The 23,212-nt window shown below is 35.6% G+C and overlaps 1 pseudogene; it reads left to right on the top strand.

Moving 5' to 3' along the window:
* LOC148803449 (omega-3 fatty acid desaturase, chloroplastic-like) overlaps positions 1-23,212 on the top strand; it is a 35,715-nt pseudogene that overhangs the window by 10,553 nt on the left and 1,950 nt on the right.

The raw sequence follows: 23,212 nt of genomic DNA, 5'->3' as shown, positions 1-23,212 counted from the left end.
CAAATTCAGTCCAATTGACACCCCTGCTCCATGCATGCATCCACCACACAAACTCTCTATCCACTGTGAATTGCAACTATACATCACTATTTTGAATTATGAGATGTGTGGCCGTAATTCATGGCGGAATAGAGTGTAATAGGAAATCTGGGTACACAGTCGCTATGGAGTTCACATCTGCACCCAAGGGGGCACCCTAAAGTGTTCCACAGAACATCCCTGCCCGTGTATTGGGAACATCTCCCAATACTACTACCAGACCCGATGTTGTCATCATTGGGAGACGTTCCCAATACAAGATGGGGATGCACTGTGGGACGTTGTGGGGCGCCCCCTCGTGGGGAGCAGATCTGAACTCGTCGCTATGAGGTTTAAGGATATGTGTCAACCATGTTCACTGGTTTACTTCTTTCTTTATACTCCCTATGAAGAGTTATTTCTATCAATTTTAATTTCTTCCTTTTTCTTTGTTACTGTTTTTTCACCGAGTAACATTAGATGAGGAATTCGATGAGAAGGGATTTATGTTTACTATACCCACAACAAGTTTGAACTTTGAATCATGATTTTGAAAATTGGATGGTCAGACCGGTTGACAAAGGAATCGTTCAGGCAATCAGTTCCATTTGGCCCAAGAGCTGATGGCCAAAACGGTTCTATGTCTGATTCAGTTTTTAAAACCTTGATTTGAATTGCATGAATTGAACCGTGTCAACAAACAAAGAGGTATATGTAAATGATGACAAGACTGTATGGACTGTATGTGACAGTATTATTACTCAGCTTGGCCCAGTATCTCCCACTCATCCCCTCCTATGAAGGATCTTGACGTACACACCTCATTCAGTTAGAGGGAAATCAAAATCTTGAGAAATTTTGTGAAATTGAAAACCATTATCCATTCATATCAGCAAGAATGAGGGCAAATTGGCTAAATTGAATTGGAAAGTTGGAAGACAAGATGAGGTCACGCTATGCAACAAATATGACCTACAATATTGTGGTTGGATTGTGTTGGATATACCATGGGTCCAGCCCCATGAAGAAAGCCCATTTAACTGGAGAGGTGAAGGGGCAAGAGAGTAATTTTACTCTTGTCTTCAATTACTCTTATTTCGAAAGGAAAAGAAGAGTAAGATACGTACTAGGGGGGATTTAAGGCGAGCCAGGCCAAATACTTGATTATTCAAATTCGACTCACTGAAATAGTCTTATGCTTGAGCTCGGTTACAAGCCAAATTTGTTTTAATAAATAAAAAATATACATATAAAACTATTTTTTATATACAATAAAATAAGAAATATACAAATTATTTACTATTATATATAAAAAATAAAAATATTATTATATATAATAAAAATTGTTTATTTTATATATATATATATATATATATATATATATATATATATGTATGTATATAATAAAAAATTATTTATTTATTATATTGGGCTCATAAGTCTTACGAGCCGAGCTTCACTAGGCTCGAGTTTGGCTCGATTAGCAAACCAGCCTATGTATCAGGCTTGAATTCAGCTCGACTAGCAAACGAGCCTATATACCAGACTTGAACTCGATTTGAAACTCAGTTTAAATCAAACCGAACCAAAACGAGCTTTTCATGAGCCGAACTCAAATAACTTGTGGGAAGCTCGACTTGTGACCCCTTAATTAGAGATTTTTAGTTTTCTCCTATAGGATTTTGCAAAACACAGTTAAATGGACGCTTTTAGCATAAGCTAAGCTATGGTTTGTGACCCCTGGAAGGCCTGAAGGGCAGCAGCTTTTGATGTTCCGAGGTGGACCGCACACAAACATCCTATACACTTTATCTGGTGAAAAATCCTAAGAACCCAAATCAGGTGTCAGTAGTTTGAAGGACTGTCAGCTTCTTTGAATAGTTTATCTGGAGCATTTCAAAGCAGCTCAACAAGCTTATTTGAATCTTCACTTAAGCCCTCCCAAACGGGCCCTGTATCTGGTAAATGGAGTACCTTATGTACCGTGGTCGTACTTAAGTTCTTCCAAATGCGATGGGTCAAAAAGATGCGATAGACATGGACCGCCTTTAAACAAAAGAAGGACGCGATGGGCCAAAACGCCTCTAGTCTGCAATATTTACAGCCCATATCTGATCCATGGGATCAGTAACGCCCAAAGGGGGAACAGATCCAGTTCAACTAGGACATCTGCCAGCCTAAACCCGAGAAAAAGAAAGTACTTAGAAGTCTTGGGTTGCATCAGCTGTAGTGCGGTTCTAGTTGGAAAAAAAAGGAAGGAGCCCAAAACCATTTAAGCTTTCAGGACGGTTGATGCGTTACTGCTAATTAAGGCCAAAAAAATATATAGCATTACTCGGAATGGACTTTCTTAAACAGAAGGTTTTTAAAACTGGATCGGACAGGGAACTTTTTTAGGAACTGGTTCTCGGGTTAAACAATTCGACCGTTTGATTTAAATGGATGGATCATTCTGATTTAAAAATAAAATAAATAAAAAACAGTCAAAAATTATTATTCAAATCGACAGTTTAACAGTTTGACCACCCGGTCAGTGGTTCACTGACTAAATCAACAGTTTTTGGGTGAAACAAAACTGATCAGATGACCAGTTCCTGAGTTTTCTGGTCCAGTCCGAATTTGAAAACCATGTCAAAAACAGAGAAACCGAAAAATCAAATTGAATCAGTATATTTAAAAAAAGCAAAGGTATTATATATATTGGTAATATATTATAAATTCAAAAAATCAAGAAAATGAACCAATCAATTGATTAACTAATTAATTTTGGCTCGATTTTGATTTTTAGTTTTTCAAAATTAAAAGATCAAATTGGTTTGAAAAAAAGGGCCCATGGTCCAAAAACACCGTGAACACCCCTACACTTGCCCACCAGTACTGGAAATAGTGGGGTGGGGTGGGGAACTGAGAGAGAGAGTGATTGCTTGTGTAGGGAGGAGACAATAAACAAGCGTCATCCCTGCGGCAGCATAGGTGGTAAGCTAAAGGGATTGCACATTTTCCCCACACCACGGAGGCACGGACTACATTTCACTATAAGTGAAGGTTCAGAAAGAGCGCTGCGACTTGGTGTGGGCCTAGCAAATGCGGAACAGTGTAAAGCTGAAATGAAAGTCTGGACTCCATATCAATGAACAAAATATTGTCATCTAATAGGTCCCCTACCTGATAGCTAGACAGTCTGTCATCGTCCATGATAGATTTGGCACATGTTAGAATTCGATCTAAAAATGGTCTTATTAATTAAAGAGTAATGAACATGTACCAAATCAATTTTCCAATTCTTAGTCTTCTTTAGAACAGAGATTTGGTTTGAGAGGGTTGATATTTGGACATATACTACTTCAACAAAGACATTTGGCTCTGTCATTCAATGTGTGTAGGCAATGCCACAGCTTCACTACTTTTTATAATCTAAAGAATAATTTAACCAACTTATTTGTATAGAGTTGTTTGTGCGTACCAACTGAGCCACCATCAGTTGGCTGTGTGTACTGAGATTTTGCTTTCAAGAGTTCCTGTCTCCAAACAGAACAGAGTCACAAGAGCTAACTTTGAGAACTTCATCTTTGTTTCTACAAAACTACCTCCCTACATTTCTAGTATAGAATCAGAGAGAATTGGGCTTCTCTTGTTAGGATGATTGGTAGTTTTCACAAAGCAGCTGGAAATGTGATGCTAACTTTCTGCAAGTGAAATTCTACATGGTAACAACTTTCTCTTTGTAGCATCTCTCCATCTTCACATAGTTCCATGGATGTTATGGACAAGTTTTCTTGTAAAACTCATTTTCCTGATGGGACCTTTACAGGTTTGAGAACCAATTGTATCTAAGGGTGTCAATGGACCGGTTTTGGAATGGACCCCGTCCAGTCCAAAATTAATTTGGACAGAATTTCTTGGACCAACAAGACATTGGATTGGACCAGTTCAATCCAAAGTATTTATTAGATTGGATTGGACCTGACCTGTCTGTAATAAATTTATATTGGATTGGGTTGGATTAAGCCAATATCTGATCCATTGATATAAGATAGAATATAGATGTCAATAGACTGGGTTTGAGTTGAAACCAATCTAAATCAAAACGAATTTAAATAGATTAGAAGGTCTAGACATTAAATTGGGTTAGTCCAAAATGGTCCAAAATATTCTTTGGATTAGATTAGACCTGATCTATTTATAAGACTCACATTCGATTAAATCGGATTGGACCAAATCCAGTCCAATTGACACCCCTAATTTTATCTTGTAAAGAAAGCGCTTCGTTTAACAGAACTCCTACAACAGAATAAGAAGCAGTTTCTCTGGATATGTTTAGTTGTAGTTCTACTTCAAACCATTTTTTTGATTTTTTTTAAAAAAAATTTCTTTTATTTTAAAATTTTCTGTTTTGATGCCAGTCGTTCATATTCTGATTGCAGAAAATACAATTTTTTTTTCTTTTTTTTTTAAATACAATGTTAACAACTGTTTATAAAACATTTCCTTTTCTGGCTATTGCAATAAAACTCAACATTTAAATATCTGAAATATGTCATCTTTCAATCATCATTTATTAATATTAAAAATTCTAAATGCTTACATATCCCATGCATCGCATGGGCAGTCTTCTAGTAATGACGGAAAAAAAAAAACAAGAGATAAGGAAAAATAAAAAAGAGGGAATAATAACTTGAAAAAGAAAAGAATATTGGAAACAAATTGGAGGGATGGCAATTACAAAAACATTGATAGGAAAAGTTAACCTAAATTTTATATACCGTCTTCACCTAAGAATTTAATTCACTTTTGCATAGTAGATGATACATTTAGGCTATGTTTGTTTTGAAAGAAAAGGTAAGAAAAGATAAAAAAACCTATACAAATTTATAAAGGTTTCCCTACTTCTTTTCTTTCTTTCCTTACTTTTTCCTTCAAGCCAAACACAACCTTATTGAAATTTGAAAGTCTTTTGCTAGGGTGCACCATACTTGATATTTATATGCATAGTGAGCGAGTATGTGGGCTTGCCTATTGTCATTACAGTTTACATGAAATACCAAGCTAGGGAGGACTCCTGCTTCGCAGGGGCTAATGATAGGATAATATACTCCCAAGTCCCAAAAGCACTTGGTTTATCAAGTGAAATGGGAGTTTAGATTGAACTCTACTACAAGAAGAAAGACGATATCATATATCAAAAGTAAAAAAAAAAAAATTAAATAATATGAGTTGAGATGGAAAACAATGATGTTGGAAAATGGGGTCATAAAAACTTGGAGGAGAAGTTTTGATGCATGTCTGAAGATACTATCGTTAGAACGTTATTTACCCCCATTCAGTTCCATTGAATTTGTTGTTGAGTTATAGGAAAATTTGTCCACAGGATACAACAGAGCCTTAGGCGAGAATCTGCAACCAACAAAATTCACCACCGTACCCCACGTTTTACGGGATTGTGACTTGTAATAGATATATTAGTTCACCAACTCCCCGAGTCTAACGAGAAGGGACAGTTTTGCCGTTTGACAGCATTTCACCCACCTAACACGCAAATCAGTCCCATCACAGTTGGGATCCAGGAACTGCTCCACCTAACCCACGAGGACTCCAGCATATAAAGACCTCACCCCCCAGGGGTGAAAGGGAGGAGACCGAAGGAAGGGGTGGTAACCCCTGCTCTCTAGCTCTCTCATTCTCTAATATCATTCTTCAAGCTCTCTTTACTAAGTTCTAACTTAGCCATCGGAGTGACTTCGCCGGGTAAACACCCCCAGGTTCTCTGATTTAGTTATCGCAGGTCCCTCAACTCCCGCCGCTTACAAATATGAGCAGATCATCGCCAGTAGGGAGTAGCTAGTTCAGTTCCCCACGTTGCTGGTAGCCAGATCACCTCCTGCTGGTAGCATTCGGGTTGCACTATACTAGGGAACTCGGCATCCAAGCAGTTCATCAAGGTAGATCACCTCCAAGCAGCTCATCAAGGTAGCTCACCACAAGGCAGCTCATCAAGGTAGCTCACCTCCAAGCAGCTCATCAAGGTAGCTCACCACAAGGCAGCTCATCAAGGTAGCTCATCTCCAGGCAGCTTGCCACCAAGGAGCTCCACTTCAGCCTCTGAGTCACCGACCACATGGGAGCAGACGAGATGATGAGGTACTTGGCCAAAAAATTGACACATCACGAAAAAATGATACGTGACCGGAACCGGTTACATCATTTGTCACCGTCTATGGGAACACGCTACAAAAAGCCAAGTTCTCATCCTACAAAACCTAAGTTCTTATCTTACAAAAAGCTAAGTCCTCTTCTCTCAAAAAGCTAAGTCCTCACCTTTTCAGAAACTGAAACTCTTGCTTTATAGTTTCCATTTTTTTTATGAACTTAAAGATTATGCAGGGAGCTAACAGACTAAGTAGCTCTAAGGCGCCCCCCCCCCCCCCCCTTGACGGCCTAGCAGCCTGGCACATGCGCTGACCTGGCGCGACCTAGCACGGGCGCCGACCTGGCGGCCTAGCATAGGTGCGAACTGACGAACTGAACAGGCACCAGCCTCAGAAACAAGTAAGCAAGCTCTAGCTCTCAGATTATGATTTCTAGCTCGCAGTCTATTATGAGAGTACTGACTTAGCCATCGAAGCGACCTCACCGGGTTAGCCACCCCAGGTCCTCTGACATTTAGTTCCTTGCAGGTTTCTAAGGAGCAACGAAGTTTAGGAGTGGACTACGGGTCCCTCCCAAAGCCTAAGGGCCACATTACTATTGAAAGACCTAGTCGCCTCTCCGGCATGGGCAAAGTTCAGGAGTGGACTACGGGTCCCACCCAAACCCTAAGGGCCACATTACTACTAAAAGACCTACTCGCCTCTACGGCATGGGCAAAGTTCAAGAGTGGACTACGAGTCCCTTCCAAAGCCTAAGGGCCAATACTGCTTAAGACCTAATCACCTCTACGGCATGGGAAAAGTTCAAGAGTGGGCTATGGGTCCCTCCCAAAGCCTAAGGGCCACATTACTGCTAAAAGACCCAGTCGCCTCTCCGGCATGGGCAAAGTTCAGGAGTGGACTACGGGTCCCTCCCAAAGCCTAAGTGCCACATTACTACTGAAAGACCCAGTCGCCTCTACGGCATGGGAAAAGTTCAGGAGTGGACTAAGGGTCCCTCCCAAAGCCTAAGGGCCACATTACTGCTGAAAGACCCAGTCGCCACTCCGGCATGGGCAAAGTTCAAGAGTGGACTACGAGTCCCTCCCAAAGCCTAAGGGCCAATATTGCTTAAGACCCAATCGCCTCTACGGCATGCACAACACTACTACACAAGACCCAGCCGCCTCGTCGGCATGGGCAAAGTCAAGGAGAGTGGACTACAAGTCGCTCCCAGAATCTAAGTGCTAAAGTACCGAACTGGCAGAAACCCCAGTGCCTCACGGGTAGCTCACTTTCAAGCAGCTCCCAGAGCCTAAGAAACTGAATCAACGCCTACGAACTCGTCAAATTACGGGCCAAAAGGAGAAATCTACTCCCTTCGCCGAGTTACTTTCAGCTCGGGAGTGGGGGGCAAATGATGAGGGCGGATTTGGCCCTCCAATGACATTGTGACACCTGGCACCTCATGCCAACTAAGTGCAGCCTCTTGACAGCTAAACATCTCAAGCTCGCCTCAGGCAGTTCGCCACATGCAGCTCGCCACTAGGCAGCTCGCCACCATGCAATAGGCAGCTCGCCACTAGGCAGCTCACCACCATGCAGCACTCACAAGCAGCTCGCCACCAGGCAACACACAGGCAACTCGCCATCTTGTAGCCTGGCACCTCAGAACAACTAGGTGACACCCGGACAACAACCTACCTTTGCTAAGTTGATGGTGTCCCACCAGGCGCGACCTAGCCTTGGCACGAGCTGGCAGCCTAGCCTTGGCACGAGCTGGCAACTTGACCCTGGTGCGACCTGGCCCTATCACGAGCTGGCGGCCTGGCCCTGGCGCCAACCTGGTGGCCTGACATAGGCACCAACCTGACAACCTCGAGGAGTTCACCACCATACCCCGCATTTTACGGGAATGTGACTTGTAACGACTATATTAGTTCACCAACTCCCCGAGTCTGACGAGAAGGGACAGTTTTACTATTTGATAGTATTTCACCCACCTAACACGCAAGCCAGTCCATCACAGCTGGGATCCAGGAATTGTACGTATCATGTGGGACCATCTTATAAGTTATATACAAGTAATTTTTCAAAGTACAGGGTACATTTAAGTAGTTTCTCAAACATATAGCATATTTTTAAGTAATTAACCATTCTTTATTAAAAGAAAAAGTTTGGGGGCTTACACATAACCTTCCCTTAGACCCCCTCAACCCGGATCAAAATCGGATTCAATCTTAGGCCTCTACTACAACCAGTTAGATGCTTTACCCCTTACAACCATAGTGTCTTTGGGTATATTCTTGTGGATAGGAAAACTAGCAATGTTTTCAAAACCGGACTAGACCAAACAGTCGGACCGAAAAATCTTGGAACCAATCAGGTGACCAGCTCTGTTTCACTCCAAAACCGTTTTTGGCAAAAAATCGTTGATTTGGATAGCAAACTACTGAATTGGGCAGTCAAACCGTCGACTCGGACTATGGTTTTTGGTTGTTTTTTTTTATTTTTTATTTTTATTTTTTGTTAGAAAGGGCCATCTATTCAGACTAGATGGTTGGACCGTTTAACCCGATAACTAGTCCCCAGAACGATTACATATCTGGTCTGGTTTTAAAAACCATGAAATCTAATGTCTAGGTAAAGTTTTTCCCACATGCTCTCCTAGGTAGTAGATTATTTTAAGGCTGCCAATGGATCCGACAACCAATCAAATTATTGAAGGGATGAGAGACCCATTGTATGGACGCCCAAATCTTGCGGAATAAAGGGGGGAATTTCAAAAATTTTTCTCTCTCTTTCAACTGGGAATCGCATTCCCTATTTAGAAAAACATATTTTCAAGGATCTATCTTGAACCATAAACTAAACCAGATCTGAACCAAAAGTAGTAGAAGAAGATTATACCTGATACAGAGAAGTAATATCTCCCAACGAAGGTGTTCACGCCCAAGGAAGGATCCAAAGACTGCTCCCACTGAAGATGGCATAGTGCAGGATAGAGCAGAACCAGCAGTATTCTTCTCTAAGAATTCTGTCATTCACAAGAAACAGCAGGATGGTACGTGAGCACAGCTTCCTATCTATTCTTTCTCAAAGAATTGATGTCAATATTGAATCTTGACTTCTCCCACAGCTGGAGATCGAACTGGCAAACTGGGCGGCAAGAACAAGGAGGTGGCAAGAAAGAATTCTGCAGGGTTGCTTAATTCTTTCTTCTATGTTTTTCAGCATTCAAGAGAATGTGAGTATGTCCTCTCTAAAGGCTGTCGCCCCCTCCTTATTTGTTTTAACCCCAAAGAATCAGCTCCTAATCCAATTAGGAGTTGCTGATCCAAATCTTATTTGGATCAAAACATCTCTTTAGGTGATAAGGATTAACCCCTATCTTATCTGCAGATTAGATTAGCTTTCTCCTAATCTCATTAGGAGGTTTCTAGATCTGAATCACATTCAGATCTGGACTCTCTGAGTGGATAGGGTTAAGACCCTATCCTATCTGCTAATCCATCTCAGAATTCGCCCCATATTTAACTAATTAAATAGCCCAGTTTTAAATGGTTTTTAGGCCCATTAAGCTTATGTGTTCACTTAACCTTCCTAACTGCTGCCCAGTTGGGCTTCCTTGTATGGCGTGGGACCCAAGCATTGATCTACACATCAGCCACATGGGTTCGGCCCAGCCTTTATTACAAGGCCTGGCCGAATACACTATTATGGACAGTGCACCCCCTGAAACCCATCAAATGGGCTCTATGGGCCCAACACTTACCCTAAGTGGTCCCTAGGCCAAGCTACCTTGTAACACCCAAGGACTGTGGGCAGATGCAAGATTAGCCCATCAGGTATTATCCTCAATGGTCTTACACTTAACCTTTCAGCCCATAATGATCATACACTGCCCGACAAGAGAGGACCTCTCCCTCGGCTACAGGGAACAGTGTTGCACTCTCTACTTATATGGATCCCGGGAATCAAAACCTTTTGCAAACCTTTTAGAAACCATAATATATATACTTTTATATCTCATATAAAATATACTTTGCAAAACAAATCTCAACGATTGAAATCAGCTGCCGGCAGTCTTGGTTTCCATCAGTGAGAATGCATCATCGATCATTACCTTTGTCCGACAAAGGGGCTGATCATGTCACTATGATCACCCACTCAGATGAATTCTCAAACTGTCCCAACATACCCAGGTTTTGACCCCCGCTAAGGATCTCATTGATTGGTACATCAAAGACAGTCCAATCCGACACCTAGTGCAGTATCATAATCGAGTCTAGGGGTCGGGTGTAACTTTCCAGTTTTGCCCATCAATATCCAAGGTCTAGGGCAATACTAGAAATCTGGTCCAGTTCAAAGATTCAATTAATCCTACACTGTATGCGCCTAGGGTCTCACCCTGACAGCTGAGACAGGCCACCCCAACCGACTTGGTGACACAACAATGTTAGCCTTATCAGGATAGGTCTCCCCAGACCGACCCACTGGCTGTGAACATTCTAAACTAACACGAGTCTCATTAAGTGTCCAGTTTAAGGGTATTACACAGAAACATACCAAGGGAACATGAATCAAATATGTACTGTTATTCATTTACAATAAACTGATAATGTACATCATTCTGATTGAAGCTAAGGGCATACAAAACTGTCTAACAATTATATGATTATAACATCCGGGTCTATATTATATCTCCTGATTATAATTAGATCAGGATTGGATTTGGTTGTTTAGAACTGATTATTAAGACCCAAACTGATATATATATATATATATATATATTAGCAGGGACCCGTGTGATGCACACAAGCTTTGCAAAAAGAATTTAAAGCAAAAGGAGATAGGGGTGCAACTTGGGTGAAACCAACCTGAGCCCTATCCAACTCAACCAAATCTTTTGCATAGGTTGGGCTTGAGTTTTCAAACTTCAAGTTGATCTTGGTAAAAACCTTAAGCCTAACCTAAACTCAGGTTGGGCTTGAATTGAGGCCTTGGGTCGCTCGACCAAACCCAAGCCAATTTGAGCCCACCCAACATTTTGTGATATGCATATCTGAGTGTCATCAATCTATTCTACTTACAAAATGGGCTACACATGCCCAAGCCCAAGCCCAACCTGAGATTTGGGTTCATCTCAAATTGGGCCTGGGTTGGTACACTCAAGCTTAACCTTGAGTTGGGCCAAGCCCAAGCTAGAGGTTTGAAACTTACGTTGGGCTTGGGTTGGCCCTCAACCTAACTCACCCAAGTTGCACCCCAAGAAGTAGCATTATGACTTTCCTAATTGTATTAGTTTTTATTTATTTTTAAATTGTTTTGACTTTTACTAAATTTTTATTTAGTGGATTAGGGGATTTGAAATTAATAATAATTAAGTTTAAGACTAACAAATTTGTTAATTTTTCAATTCTATTAACAAATTTTTAGTGTCATTTTATTTTTTAAGTGAAATCTAAATAGATATCAAAATATAAAATTTAATTTTGAAACTAAAATTTTATTATTTTTTGTTCTATTAATAAACATGTATTAATTTGTATTAACTTTAATTTTAAATAAAACTTTATTAAAATAATTTTTTTTGTAATTTATACAATTCTTATCTATATTTTTTATTACATTGTTAACTTAATTAGTTAACTAATTTATTATGTTATTAGTTAATTGGTTAACTAATTAAATAATCTTTAATAATTAAGTTATAATTAGTTAACTAATTATATAATTATCTTATTATTTAGTTAATCTTTTAATTATATAATCATTTTCTAAGTAAACTAAATTTGTTAGTTAATTAGTGTAATTAAGAAACTAATAACTAATTAATTAACCTTTGTTAATTAATTTAATTTAATTAAGGTTTATTGATTCATAGGGTTATTCTATTAATTTTATTTTTTACATTTTATTAATTATATTTTGAAATTCTACTTAATTTAAAATTATTATCTTTAATGTTTGTTAAGAGAAACAAGTTTTATTACTTTTATTATAATTATTCATTTTTTATATTTTATATTTTTTTGTAATTAATTGTAATTTTTACTTTTTATTATTTTTCATTTTAACAATTCTGTGATTACAATATATTGAAAATAAACATTAAAACTAAAAAAAAATTACTAACTTGTATTATTTTACCTTTTTTGTATTATTTTTTCCTTTTTTATATTACTAATTTTTAATACTAGTTTCATAGTGGAAATTTTAATTAAATATACTGATTTTATAATTTAATTAAATAGTACTATGTTCAATTAAAATTATAATATAATTAATTGAGTTATTGATGGAACACCTATCCTTTTATTGAAAACCAAATATTATAGATTCAACATGCCTTTTAAAGAAGATACGTGAATTCCGAGCATGCCTTCATTCTTAGAAAAATAGAATAGTTATCATAAGAAGATTGACTTTGAAGATTGACGATAGATAGTTGCATGTAGTATGGAGAGGATAATGGCATGGGTTAAGGAGGTAATTGGGAATGATGTGTGCGTGTGTATGTGTGTATGTGTGTGTATTAAAGAGAGAGAAATTTAAGGAGGAAGTTTTCCATTTTAACGTGATTTGTATTAGTGGTAGATAGAGCCTTGTTCATGTGACTCAAGAGGAGGTCTAGGTTGAAGAGAGTGAGTGAGAAGTGATGAGAGAGCAAAAATAGGGTAAGGAAGAAAGGAGAGAAGAAAAAAGGGGAGTGAGAGGAGAGAGGTACTGATGTGGGGCCTAAATGCTGAGTTAACATCCCTGAGGCGGCAACAAACGACAAACGTCGTAGAACAACTCAAGGACTCCCGGTGACTACTCAACTCGCCAGTGTGTGGTGAAAAAGATAAAATATCACATTAAAGTCGTATCTGATTAACACAAGAGCGTGTTCAAAAATCATTGGAGGGTAGTTGAACTATTCTACAACGTGCAGGCTTAAAAAAGGGATTATAGCATATAAGGGCACCTTTGGGCCCTAATATCAATAAAAATAATAAATTTAATAAAATTTTAAAAATAAATTAACTTTTTTAAAATAATATCAAAAGGGGTAAAATTACAGTTCATCATTTCTTATAGCTTATTCATCAGAGTCGCCTGCCCTTGCCTCCGGCACGCCTCCGTCCACCTCTGGCGACACCTCCGCCTATCAATGTCTATCTTCTACCAGACCGATCAAACATGCAGCTCCTCTATCCATTTCTCCTCCATTAATCCAATAATCTCTCTCTCTCTCTTGTGCATCACCTGAGGGCAAAGGAAGGCGAGCAAAGGGAGAGAATGTCGACCCACAATAAACCCTTCGTCCATTGGAATGAATATTTGGGAAATAGATATACATGAAGTCATATGTGAACCAAAAGACCTGATCTATTCCGGAAGCATCTGATTCGGAGGCAACCCCTTCAAATCCTTTTCACAGGAACTATTCCAACATGGCTGCTGGGGAGGGGCAGTGCTTTGTCTAACCTTAACCTAAACGTACTCGTCGGTGCACCTTGCTCGGTGGGGATCCTCGTCGACCACGATTACCGGCGGCCCGCCGTGCTTAGCCAGCACTTCTCCTATAAGGCATTGCTGATATTCTTATTTCTTAGGAGGAGCCGACGACAGTGAGACACTGGCTTATGCCAACCGCATGTCATATCACCCAGGTGTGAGCATCACCATGATAAGGTTCCGATTATCGAACAACAGTGATGACAGTGACGATTATGAGGCTGAGAAGAAGCTTGATGAGTCAGTTCTGCTCGAATTTCAATTTTAGAGCATGAACAAGCAATCTGTCTTGTACCCTGAATCGGTCGTTGCGGATGAGGGGCATGTGCTTCCTCTAATTGGATCTCTGGAGGACGACTACGACCTTATCATGGTGGGAAGAGGACATAGGACCACCATGGCTGACTGGAGGGAGAGCACGGAGCTCGGGGTTCTTGGCGACAAGCTTGTGTCATCAAACTTGGTTTCCAAAATTTTCTCCCTGTTTGCGAAGCGGTGAATTCCGATCCAGTAATTAAATGAAAAAACCAAACTTTGAGAAACTTTGGCTACCGTCAGTCTTGCACCATTTTGGCCTGTATATAGGTAGAAGGTCAAGCTGAGAAAGCCCGCTCTAAGGAGCTGAACCAGGGCCGAAAGAGAGTATAAATCTCAATGTCTTATCGGTCACTGTTGATTTTACGATGTATGAATCTATCAGGATGTTTCAACAAAACGGGCAAGAGGAGGAAGATGAGCAACAGTGTTCAATGCCCTTTATTGATATTTATTTTTTAAAAACTATCTTATTTTAGTTATTATATAAAAATATTACTTTTTATTGATATTAGGGCAAAAGGTTACTCCTATCTGCTAAAAACCCTAAAAAAAATACAAAGGAAGGTACCCAGACTTAAAAAAATACAAAAGTAACCAATTTAATACCTGCTTTAATATTTTCTTTCATCACATAACATACCTATTTTTCTCAGGATACATTTGTAATAGTATGATATATGATCATCAATTTAATTCAATTATAAATGGGTCTTATTAGGTTGGTCTTGGAACTTAACTTTACACTGTCTCGGGCTTGAACTTCAGATCGGACTAATTAGAATTTTGCCAAAAGCTAAATCCAAACCGAACCCATAAGCAGGTCTAATGATTCAGAACTTTTTTTACATATTTACTTATCAGGCCGTGTCCGGTTCCAGACTGACCCGACTAGACCTAGCCCTTTGAGATGTTTTTCCAAAGCCTTCCTTTCTTCATTTCCAGGAAGAAATAAGAATATGATATCAACCTGCATAGAATCCAATATTTCAATCAATTCTCATTGTCCAACACAATCTCAAAACTTGATTCGGCTTTCAGAGTTGTTACTTTAAATGTCTGGATTATAGAATTTTAATTATAATTCACTAGTGTAAAGATATGAACATGTGAAAGCAGGGTAAAGATATAAATAAATATTACATGATTAATTTGCATTTAAGTTAAATTCGGACGACTGAAAACTGGCAATTTTTGGTCACCATTCATAACCTGCCACATCCCCTTAAATTAGAATCTGAGGTCAAATGGGAAATAAAATTTTAAATACGAAATTCATAACCTGCCACGTCCCCTTATAGCCACTCTCCGTTTTCTCCTAAAACAAAACCTAAACAGGGTATGGCTATATGATCATTGTCTCTTTGAGCAGTGGCGCAAAATTGTAGTCTTTTCCTATTATTATTATGTATTTTTATTTTCTATTATTCATTGATGGTATGATAGTGAAATGGGATGTTGAGTAACTGTTCGGGCAAATAAATCTGAGGTGGGTTTGTCATTTCCATGAATTGAAAAAAAAAAAAAAATGAAAGAAAGAAAGAAAGAAAATTTGGCAAGTATAAGCATATACAGGTAATCTATGGTGAGATTCAATATAAAGATACAGGAATTTAATAAACTGTTGGTAAAATTGATATTTGGGTCTTGAATGAAAGGGTGATTAAATAGTAATTTCAGTTCAGTATATCAAAAAAAAAAAAAGAAAAGATTGCAGGGATTAAGCACACTGTTGGTTAGATCGGGATTTTACTTTTCTACCGAGTAAGGCAAGCAGGACAAAGGGATTCTGTTAAATTTTGACCTTAGAAGGAAAATAGATATAGTCATGGTGAGCAAAATACAATGGACGAGGAATTTTGTTCATCCAGATTCCAGAAAGGGCTTATGCTATTTTTCAGAGTAAGGCAAGCAGGGCAAAGGGCTTCTGTTATTTTGCAGAGTTCATCCAGAAAGGGAATCTTGTTCTCCTCAAGTTGCAAATTTTGCTTCTCTCTCTCTCTCTATCTGTCTCTCACGCTCCCACGTTTCTCCTTTCTTATTCCTTTGTTTACTCTGTTTGTTGTTTGATTCTATAAGAGGAGCTGGACAGGGTGTAGAGCAACAATAATCACAGGATGGGCGACGAGAGTTTCGGAAGAGAGAAGTTGACGATATGGCATACTATGAACTAGCGGGGAACTTGCGGGCACCCGTGCGATGTACGGGAAAATTGAAAGATTAAATAATTTTATTTATTATTTTTTAATAAATTAATAATCAGAATTTATTGTTAATTAACTAAAAGTATTCAAAATTATTATTAATATTTAGAATTTTAATAATTATATTTTTCATTTAATATTGATTTACAGAAAATAATTATTGTTAATTTAATATAAACAAGTATTTTTTTCATAAATTTAATTTTATTAATCATTTATAGTAATTTTAATAACTGTTATAATTTTCATTATTTTTAAATGAAATTTTGATTGATTTTAAATAATAAAAATAATTACAAAAGCTAACATTTTTATTAATAAAACTAATAATTAACAACTATATAGGAATGGCAACAGTGGGTTCGAAGTGGCACACTTCATCCCTGTCTCTGCCCTATAGCCAAGACACTCTAATCCATCCCTGCCTCGTCCCCAATGTTAGGCAAGTACAAGGCAAGGCATCCACTCCCCGTTTAGAATGGAGAATCCTCGAATTTCCTTGCCTCGTCCCGAATGTCAAGCGGATTCAAGGCAAGGCACCCACCCACTCCCTGTTAGGGACGGGGAATCCTTGAATTTCCCCACCTTGTCTTCAATGTTGGGTGAGTTCAAGGGAAGGCACCCACTTCTCAATGTCAATAATTAGTTAATAAGCATAATTAATTATTATTTAATACTTTCAACAAATTTCATTAAATATTCACAATCAGTATTTTTCATATTTCATTTTCAATAATTATAGGCAATCATTAGTTTAGTGATATTTTAATAAATATTAAATAAAACTTGAAAATATTAATTACTGACAGTATTTAAAATAAGTAACTTTCAATAACATTTTGCAAATTTCAGTGATTTTCAGTAATTATTTTGAAATTTCAGTTTACAACATAATTTAACTTTCAGGTTACAAAATAATTATTATTTATTATTTACTATTTATTTACTTTTCAGTAATTACCATATTATTATTTTGTAAGCATACCTTTCTTTCAACCGAAAACAACACAGAAAACAAATGAGTAAACAAAAACTGTAAGATTGAAATAAAATAGAGAACTACTTGAATGGAAATAAAACAGAGGAAAAATTATAAAAGGAAGAGGGAATGATAAAAGAATGAAGTTTCGGCCATGACAGAATGGAAAAAAAAAAGAGTAAAATCTAATCTAAAAAAAAAGGAAGGAAAATCTAATCTCTTAGAATCCTATACACCCACATTCTCTTATTTTTACGTGAAACTAGTGAATGACCCCGTACTATGTATGGGGAAGTTAATTATATATATATATATATATATATGAATAAACATTAATGATTTTTATTACCATTTTTTTATCATAAACTGCTATTTTTTAAGACACTCATACAATCTACGGGTCTGCATAAATTGACCATTATATGTCAAACCCGTAAAATTATACGGGTCATTAAATTCAACTTGAACCATTTATTACTTTAATTTAACCATTCTTCTTATTATTATTAATTTATTTTAGTATTTAATTTAAAATTTTGTTATATAGTAATAATATTAACTAAATTTATAATTATTTAAATAATTACTTAAAATATTTTTTCCAACCGGGTATAATTATTATATAATAGATTTGTTAATTCATATTTTGCATTTAAGAATAAACATTAATGATTTGGCTTAACAACTTTAATGACTATTAATAAATATTGATTCTTATTTAAGGTTTAATTACTGTATTCGGTAATTATTATGGGGCATGCTTTGAATAAACATTAATGATAACTGGTGATTGTTATTTCGTTTTTTATTATTTACTTAATTAAGTACTTGATAATTGTTATTATTATTAATTATTTTTATAAATAATTGATTGTTATTATTATTTACTTAATTCAGTAATTTTCAGAAAGAAATTATTTGATTTAATCTGAATTATTTCATTTTTTACTTATTTATAATAGACATTTAGGGTAGGCTCTTTATTTGATTTAAGAGACTTATCGTGTTTTACCTAGCCAATGACCCCATATTAAATAAGGGGCAACTGCAGCATCATTTAATTTGAAATTTACTATTTAACAACAAAAAATCAATGTCCTATTGAGCAACCCACCCCCAAAAAGGTATCGATAACTTTGAAATCATTAATCTATTTATAAAATAGTAAATTTAGATGGATGTTTACAACAATATCACCAATACTGCTTAATATTTAGTGACGTATGAATGTATAAAAGGCATTTAAATAATGTTCATTCAAAGAGGCAAAAAAGAAAGAAAATCATTCAAAGGGTTGCTTAGAAAAACAATCCATTCCAAACAACATTTGCAAATGCATCCATCTTTTGAAGTAAGAGATGAAAAATATATGACTACAATCAAATCATTCGTCATGTATGACTACAATCAACTGGTAATTATTATTATTATTATTTTTATTATTATGAAGTAATTAATTTTTTATAATTACGATTTTTAGTTAATTACTGAAATAATAATTGCTTTTATAATTCTATTATTTTAACAATAATGAATAATTGAAAGTTTATAATTTAACTTTCACTAAATGAAATATTTATTGGAGAATAATAATAGTATTAATTATAATTAGTTATACTAATAATAATGTAAATAATTAACACTAATTATATATTTAAAAAATAATTAATATGAAATAATATAAAAATAAAATGATTATGTCCAATTAATAATTAACATGATTAAAATACTTATTAATTATCATTAATTAATTAACATTCCAACTTAATAATTAAGGATTTTAAATATCAAAAAGTAATTATAATTAGTAATTAATTTTTATCAGAAATAATTATTATTAGTAATAATTAATTATAACTATTGATAATAATAGTATAATTATATTAATTATAATTAATACTTATATTAATTAATATAAGTAATAATTATAATTACTGATAATAATAATAATATAATTAATTATTTCATATAAATATATGAATTATAAGTTATGATAATAATTCTGATATAAATAAATAACCTTAAATATTTATTTTCAAAATAATTAATATGAGTTAATATAAATATAAAATGATTATTTCTAAATTATTAATTACCATTATGAAAATCGTTGTTAATTATCTATCCAAATTAATAATGAGAAATATTATCAGTAATTAAGTATTAGTAGTAACTATTATAAAAAATTATTAATAATTTGATAAAAATAGGTAAATATCATTAATTTATTTTTTATCTTTTGGAAAACTGAATAAGAGAAAAATAAAGTGGTTAGCATTGCAAATGAAAATTTATTTGAATTTTTGCAAAAAAAATAATTATTGAACATAAGAAATCAATTATTCAAAAATAAGGTCGTTAATCAAAGAGTAATTAAAATTATTTAGTAAATAATAATTTTAAGAAATTAATAATTAATAATTAATTAACTATCCGAATTAAAATGAGTAATTTCAGAAAATAATTTTAAGTAATTAAATTTTTCTATTAAATGTTTTTAATAATAATCAGTATTATCAATAGATTAATAATATATTAATAATTACGAAATCAGTAATAATAATAAGTATTAATTATTTCACTAAATGAAATATTTATTGGAGAATAATAATAGTATTAATTGTAATTACTTGTAATAATAATAATGTAAATAAGTAACACTAATTATATATTTATAAAGTAATTAATATTAATATAAAATGGTTATATCCCAATTAATAATTAACATTATTAAAATACTTATTAATTAACATTCCGAAGTAATAGTTATCATCATTAGTTTTAGTAATAATTAATTATAATTACTGATAATAATAATATAATTAATTATTTCATATAAATATATAAATTATAATTTCTGATAATAATTATAATATAAATAATTAAAATTAAATATTTATTTTCATAATAATTAATATGAGTTAATACAAATATAAAATGATATTTCCGAATTATTAATGACCATTATGAAAATATTTATTAATTATCATTTCGAATTAATAATGAGCAATATTATCACTAATTAATTATTATCAGCAATTAAGTAATAGATATAATTATTATAAAAAAATATTTTCTGTAATTAATTATTATTAGTGTGTAATTACTATTAGTAATTAATAGTTGAAATTAATTAATTAGAATTAGTTAACAGTGATTAATTAGTAATTAACAATAATTATTATTAGTAATTAATAGCTGTAATTAATTAATTAGTTTAGTAGTTAACAGTAATCAGAGTGGTGGGCTCCACTCTGCATGTTAGTGGACTCTTTTCTTGAACTATCACTACTCAGAATTTGACACATGTCTAGTGGGCTTTGTTCTTGAACTACCACTAATCATAATTTTACACGTGTCTATTTTGTTTAAATCTTTGGAATGACCTGAATGTAGGTGGGCTACATGTTTGACTTTAGGGGACCTTGGCCTGAAATCATTCCTTTAATATATATATATATATATATATATATATATATATATATATATATATATATATATATATATATCTTGGGGTTGTCCTTAGGTTCTTCTCTTCATTCCATTTCAATCGTTCATTTTCTTCCCACTCTCTCCCTTTCTTCTCCATTTTCTTCTTCCCTTCTCCATTTCCCTCACTCTTTTCTCTTCTTCTTGATTAACTCAGTCCAATCCTCCACTCTCTTTCGTTTTTTCTCCTTTTCTTTTTATTTTTCCTTGTTTTTTCTTTTGTAATTTTTTGTAGGGATTTTGGTACATGAGGCAGAGTGTTGGGTGGGGACCTTAATCGCTACTTTGATTCACTGTTGGTGATTGTTTCCTTAATTTACTTCATCAGCACTTACAATTCCGGGTGGATCCAGTTCTGTTGATAACAAATCCAACTATTACATTCTAGGTGGTTAATGTTCTAGTTGGTTCTAGTTCTGGCAACAACAGTAATGACAATTTCAGTTTTGGGTGGTTAAAGATCTAGTTGATTCCACTTTCGGTGATAATAGTTTCGACAATCTCAGTTTTGGGTGATTAAAGTTCCAATTGGTTCCACTTCCGTTGATAAAATTTCCGACAGTTACTTTTTTCGGGTGGTTAAACTTCCAGTTGGTTATAGTTTCGGCGATAACATTTCCAATGGTTATGGCTCTAGAATTTTAAAGTTCTAGTTAGTTCTAGTTTGTTAAAGCTCTAGCAGTTATTGTTCCGGATGGTTAAAGTTATGATGAATCGCTACTGTATTTATCCTTCTCTTTCGGTGGTTGGAGATGCACTCATTTCTCTCTTCTACTGGTGATTCTGCCTCACCTTTTGTTTGTTGCAGAAGTTTCTTCATTTTCTCCTTTATCCACTGTGAATATTTTATTCTTTCTAGAGACTTGTATTCTTGCTTGGTACTGTTACCACTTCTTTGTTTTCATACAATGTTTCTATAATTTATTGCTTGGTACTATGACCACTACTCTGTATTCACACAAGTTTCATAGTTGAATGAAATATGACGTTTTGCCTTAAAAAATGGCCCATCAAATTTTTGCCCAATTAATTTAACTTTTTTGATATGACCAAAATCAAGGCAATTATGCAAGTATCCACTTTACAATAGTATTATACATAGACATGCCTTGCCTTACCTAGGGTCTAACTCATGAGCATGCATGAAGGTAACAATTCATCATATTACCATGCAAAAATGAAAAATGTGGTGGGTGAGAAATTCTCATAGCTGTCTCATGCATGTTTGCTTATAAGGCCGTGGTGTAAACAAGATTAAGGCCTTGTTTGGGAGTACTTATTTGAAAAATATATAAGCACTTATGAGCATTTGGTGAAACAACACTTATTTTAAATAGGGGTAATATTGGTATTTCCAAAATGATGTGGCTGACCAACATAGACCAAAAATGAAATAAACACCTTAAAATAAGCCCAATATTTAAGTGTTTATTGGTGTGGTCTTGGCCCAAAATAAGTGTCTATTCAAATAAGCGCTTATTTTTAAGTACTCCCAAACTTAGCCTAAGTCGATCATCCATGTTAATATAAATATACATCTTTTACTTCCTAAAGGTAATTTCTGTAACCCCCGTCTCTCTGTGTATTTTCGTTTAATAGAACTCTAAAATGTTTTATATATGAACTTTGGCACATATAGCATATAATATCCTTAAAACAATCAACACTATGGTTCCAAAAGCTTAGTTTGGAAAAAGTATTATTGCTGCCAAGGATGGGGTTGAGGGCAAAAAGGTAAATCTACTTCCTTAGCCAAGGCCAAGTGTCCAACCTAAGGATAAGAGAGTACGTCAAAGGCCACGGGTGTTACCCCAAGCCTCCTCCGATGGTCAAGTTAGTTGAGTGCTTCGAAGGGGTCGAACCAAGCTTGAGACGAGGGCTTAGACAAGGTCACTTGAGAGCAAGAAAGCTAGACAGGAATAAAGAGCAAGATGCCTTTGCCTTGAGCTGGAAACCCCTATTTATACTTGACCTTGCCTTGGAGTGGTTGGAGGTTGTTGGGAATGAACGACTAGGATCTCGTTCGGTTGATGCCGCGTGGCACAATCTTGGGCCCTGTGATATGCGCCTATATCACTTGCCCCCCACTCTCGAGGCTGTGATTGTTGAGGTTGAGTTGGTGTGTTGAGCTAAGATCTCAACTTCGACCGAAGAGAGTACAATAGCACCATGTGGAGGTGTGGGATGGAGCATTTGGTAGAGGCTTTGGCTTCGGCCGAAGAGGGCATCGTACAGCTATACGGAGGCATCGACCTTGGCTGTTGAGAGCTCCCCTAGGTAAACTCTGTGGTGGCAGCTCATTTGTTGATGCGTTGCTTCTTTGAGAACTGTGTCGAGCCAAGGGCGAAAGGCTGTGCATGACTGGGGTGTAAGGCACTTGTGTTCATTTGCCGTGTTCTGTACGAGAATCATCATAGATCCGTACATGAGACCAGCATCGGCGTTGATCGGATGTGACCATGCACGAGACGATTGATGGTCCACCCAGTCTGGGCCAGAGTTGGTGGGTGGACCAAATACTTCGTTCGGTGTCGTTTCATATCCCCGAGGTTGATGCCACGTGGCATGCGTCGGTTTAG

Source organism: Nelumbo nucifera, chromosome 1, assembly GCF_055504915.1.
Source record: "Nelumbo nucifera cultivar China Antique chromosome 1, China Antique-T2T, whole genome shotgun sequence".
Classification (NCBI taxonomy): Eukaryota; Viridiplantae; Streptophyta; class Magnoliopsida; order Proteales; family Nelumbonaceae; genus Nelumbo; species Nelumbo nucifera.
The sequence above is the reverse complement of the archived record's forward strand: the minus strand, read 5'-3'. Positions and strand labels throughout refer to the sequence as shown.